The following is a 5,221-nucleotide window of genomic DNA, read 5'->3' as shown; positions in this document are numbered from 1 at the left end:
GAAGCTGGTCGAGGTGCTTCCGTTGACTGCTACGCGGAGGCTCCTGCCTAACAGGTAGTTTGAGAGCAGGCGCAGCAGGTCCCCCGTGATGCCTAGTTACTGTAGCTTCGCCGTCAGACCGCGGTGCCAAACGGAGTCGAACGCGCCAGCTATATCCAGGGCAATCACGAGAGAGGGGTGGCCGTCATCAAGGGCGTCATGCCAGGACTTTGAGAGGAGAAGGAGGAGGTCTGAGGTAGAGCGGCCCTTCCGAAAACCAAACTGCTTCGGTGACTGCAGGTGGTTTTCCTCGAGGAAGGATGTCAATTGCTCCCCGATGATCCTCTCAAATATCTTGCTGATGATTGGGAGGAGTGATATTGGCCTGTAATTGCCTGGCTCGGACCTTGATTTTTTCTTGTGTACGGGTGTGAATCTGGCCTCCTTCCACTGTGCAGGCCACACCCCGCTCTGCAGGCATCGCCGGAAGATCTGGGCGAGGGAGGTGGTGAGCTCATCGGAGCATCGCCGCAGTAAGTATGGACTGACGCTGTCAGGGCCTGGCGCCTTCCTGGTGTTGACGCCCCTCAGATGTCTCCTGACAGCGTCCTCTGAGATTAGCACACTCTCTAGTCTTGAGGCGATGAGTTGGGGGAGGGTGGGCGGCTGCCTGTCTGGTTCCTGGGTTGTCATCTTTTGACTGAAGTGACAGGCCAGCAGGTCAGCCTTTTCCCGGCTGGTGATGGCCAGGTCTCCGTCGGGTTTCCTCAGGGGCGGGATACGTTCCTGGGGGGTAAGGCCTTGCTATTCCTTCACCAGCCCCCACCACTGTTTCGGGTCGTTTTGGTTAGAGGACAGCTTTCTCCTCCTGTCGGCATCCCACCTTTCTTTTGCCCACTTTGCTGTAATCGTCATATTTTTGCTGGCTCGTCTGTGTTGGGCCCTATTTTCCTGCGTGGGGTGTCTTTTATATCGTGTCCAAGCCTTGTGTTTCATTTCGGCTGCAATACGGCACCTGTACCCGAACCAAGGCTGGTCTTTTGGGCTGGTTGAGTAGGTGCGGTGGGGGACGTGTTGCTGCTGGACGGTATTGAGGACAGTGGTGAGGGCGGAGACGTCATGTTGTGGATCACCGTTAAGGACTGTGCCCCATGCAGTCGCTGCCAGGGCCTGCCTTGCAGCCGTCCAGTCCGCGCGGTCCCACAGCCAGATGACTCGCTGGTGTTCCTCTTCACGCGCTGGGGCCAGGCTGATGGTGGTGAGTATGGCATTGTGGTCGGAACTGCCCACACGGTCTAGTGGGCAGCACAGCACGCAGTCTCTCGGCAGGTCTGTGAGCACAGGGTCCAGGGAGCCTCCACGCTGATGTGTCGGGAACTCAACATGGTTGTGCAATCCATGCACCGCTGTGAGCTCGGTGAAGGCCCTCGCCACCAGGTGTTGATTTAGGTCGCCCACAACCATCGCGTACTGACAGCTGTGGACAGCCATAAGGTCGTCCAGGTGCTCTGTGAGGTAGATGAGGGGGGCGCTGCCTTGCCACTGTGGCCGGTACATGGCACAGAGGAGTAGAGCGCTCCTGTCCTCGAGAATGATGCGGAGGAACATCATCTCCATTTCCAGGGGAGTGTCTGTGGTGAGGGCGTCCATCTGCAGGCCGTTTCGGTGGCAAACCGCAATGCCTCCCCCCTGTCCTGTGTGGCGGTCTCGTCTGGCCCAGTGCGAGTACCCGGGGATCTTATCACAGGTGGTGGCGCATGTGTCGTCCAGGAAGGTCTCTCTCTCTCTCTCTCTCTCTCTCTCTCTCTCTCTCTCTCTCTCTACCCTTAACATGTTCTCTCTTGAGAAACGTCGCCTCCGAGGAAAACTGATCGAATGTTTTAAAACACTTAATGGTTTCACGAATGTAGACAGATCAACATTGTTTATGATCGATGACACTTTGCGCACGAGGAACAATGGCGTAAAACTCAGATGTAGACAAGTAAATTCAGACTGCACCAAATTTTTCTTCACCAACGTTGTAGTGCGAGAATGGAATAAGCTTCCACCATCAGTGGTCCAGTGTAACACGATTGACTCCTTCAAAAATAAGCTCGACCGTCACTTCCTTCAAGTTAATATCAACTAGAGTAGAGATGCAACGTTTTGGAGTCTTCTGATTAATGTAAAATCACTTAGGTTTAAGGACAGACCACCAAGTCTGGACCATGGGGTCTGTGTGGTCTGATTTTCTATGTAAATCTATGTAAATCTCTCTCTCTCTCTCTCTCTCTCTCTCTCTCTCTCTCTCTCTCTCTCTCTCTCTCTCTCTCTCTCTCTCTCTCTCTCTCTCTCTCTATCTCTCTCTCTCTATCTCTCTATTCTCTATTCTTCCTTTCTACTACTTTCACAAATTTCTTCCTTCTTTCCTTCGTTCCTCCCTTTGTCTAGTATTTCCTTTATTTGTTTCTTTCCTTTCATGATATACTTCAATTCTTTCTCGCTATATAACTTTCTCGCTCTTCACTTCTCTCTTTTTCCTCCCTGTATTCTCTCTACCCTACATTTGTTTCTTCTCTTCCTTGTTCTTTCTCACTCTTTTCCACTCTTAACATAGGTTCATTCCGCTCTGCTTCTTCTTTCCATCTCCTAATACCTACGCTCTTTTCCTCCCCTACTCAGCGATGCCCTATACACGAGGTTGGCCCTACAGCTTTCCACAAATCAGTAGTACACGCATTGAAAAGCGGGTGCCAGTCGGGGGTTGTGTCCCGCTAGCTCAAGACTCGGGGGGGTGCAATGTCAACTCCAAGCTGCGACAACCAACGCAAGCTCATGGCGCACAAACCGAGGTCTAGTGCCTCATCGCGCCCCTATAACAGGTATGTTCTGGACAGTTACGTTCAGAAGGACTTGTGTCATTCCGCATGGCCACCAAGACGACCATTGCGTGCTGCGTGCGGGTCCCCGCCTCCAAGCAGGTGACGGCCCTGCACCTGGTGGCCGAGATGGCCACCCGCTGCTGCTGCTACAGGCGGCGATCCTCGGCCACCTTCATGACCGTGGAGCTGCTCCCGGAGCGTTGCGTCGCCGTGGACGCCTTGACCAAAGAGTTCGGCGAGTGCCTCGTCGCCGTGAACTGGACGATCGTGGCGGAGCTGGAGACGGAGTGCTTCGTGAGGATCAAGGTGAAGAGGGGACGCAGGACCCTCCGGAAGAAGGCTTTGGATGCAAGATTTCTCATCAAGTGCTTGCAGGAAGGACGGCTTGTGTGCGGTGAAGCCAGACTTGTGTTTGACATCGCGTCATATTCCCCGCTAAGGTTTTGTTTTCACGTGAAAACCACCGCCAGCGAGTGTCCCGCAGCGGGGCGTCGGACCACTACTGCCGCGCGAGCAAGTGTCTGCACACAGCAGCCATCGGCGGGGGAGGAAGAGTTCCACGACGCGCAGGAACCCGCCGAGGAGGAACAGACGTGCGCCACAACACCCCCGAAGACCGTGGTCACGCAAACGTCGATCAACAAGATGCCGCGAAGGTACCGGCGCAGGATCATGGAGGGCGGAGGAGGCATCCTGCAGCGCCTCAGCGACAAGTATCTCGTCACCGTAGAATACAACGAACGCTCCGGCAGGCTGAGGCTTGAGGGCCGCCCCGACGACATCTGCGGGTGCCAGGACGACATAGACGCCCTGATACAGGCGTGGCAGCAGGAGCAAGACCAGGAACACACAAAGAGGAAGGCGACAAAGACCGGCGCCGAGGGTGACGTGACGGAGCCCCGGCAGGAGCCCGGATGTCGGTCTTTCTGTTCGTGCCGGATGTGCATGTGTGTGTACGTGTGCGTGTTTCTTTGCGTGTGCGGCTGCGTAATTGTGAGCGTGTGTCTGTATGTGTACGACCGCGTCGTGGCTCTGAAGAAAGCCCTCACACGTAAAGGCGCGCCCAAGGAAGATCCTAGACAAGCGACGTCAAGGGCCCGACACCTTGCGCCACCACCACCACCATCACCTCCGCCGCCTCCTTCGCTGCTTCCCCTGAGACGCCTGAGCAGCGCCGACCGGCGGGACATCCTGGGCCAGCGCTGGCTGTCTGATGACGTCATGGACCTGACCCAAGAGCTGCTGCAGCGACAGTTCCCGAACACTCGCGGCCTGTACGCCAGCGGCGCCGCCTTCACCCTGCCGCCCCTACAGCCTGGCAGTGGGGCGCTCTTCCTGCAGGTGGTGAACAGGTCTACGCCGCAGCGCCTCGCTTCCATGGCGGAATACGGCCGCACAGGGGGCAGCCACTGACTGCTGCTGTCCTCGTACGGCGCGGCGCTCGGCGGCCAGCTGGCGATCTACGACTCGCTGTACGACACACTCTCGCCCTCCACGTCCGCGCTGGTGCGGCAGCTGCAGGCGCTGCACGCACCGCCGCCGGGCGCCGTGCTGAGGCCCGTCCAACGACAGCGGGACGGCCACAGCTGCGGCCTCTTCGCCCTCGCCTTCGCCTTCAGCATCGCTCACGGCCAGGACCCCTGCCGTGTGCGCTACGTGCGTGCGCGCATGGAGCGCCATCTGCTGTCCTGCCTCGACCGCGGCGTGGCGACGCCCTTCCCCAGCGTGCCCGAGGGGAAATTCGGCTAAGGTGGTTTCATTTAAGAATACGGACAGGAAGACGTTAACAGGATATAAAGGATCAAAAATGACTGAATTACAGCCTGTTGAGGCAAAAGGAGAGGGGAAAAAACTATTACACACTATTTTCTTTTCCTATCTCTATCACAAACAGTAATCTATAACTAATTATCCCTTATGACATGCGGAAGTGTGTCATGAATACAATAATGACTCTTTCTTGAGGTAAGGAAGAGGTAACTGAATGGTCGGCGTGCGGTTGCGGCGTCCAGGAGGATGCAAGTTCGCGTCCCGCCAGCCGCTACATACAAGCAGGCTGTCCTGAAGACCACCTCTCAACTCGTACTCTAGATTCTGTCTAGAAAGAGGAGTGAAGATGCTGGTTAACTCATGCGTAAGGGATTTGGACAGTAAAGGGATGAGCTTTAGTAGAAAGTCGTGTGCAGCGTGGCCGCGGGTGGCGGGGAGGCATGCAGTTGGCAAGTTCAGAAAAGCAGTCAGCGTGAAAATATCGATAAAAGATATAGAAAGAGAGGCAACATGGCGGCGGAATTTAAGAGGTAGAAGACTATCAATCAGTAAGGGGAGGAGAGCTGGTGAGACGAAGAGCCTTAGACTCCACTCTGTCCAGGAGAGCT

The sequence above is a fragment of the Eriocheir sinensis genome, unplaced genomic scaffold, assembly GCF_024679095.1.
Source record: "Eriocheir sinensis breed Jianghai 21 unplaced genomic scaffold, ASM2467909v1 Scaffold689, whole genome shotgun sequence".
NCBI classification, from domain to species: Eukaryota; Metazoa; Arthropoda; class Malacostraca; order Decapoda; family Varunidae; genus Eriocheir; species Eriocheir sinensis.
This window is presented reverse-complemented; position numbering follows the sequence as displayed.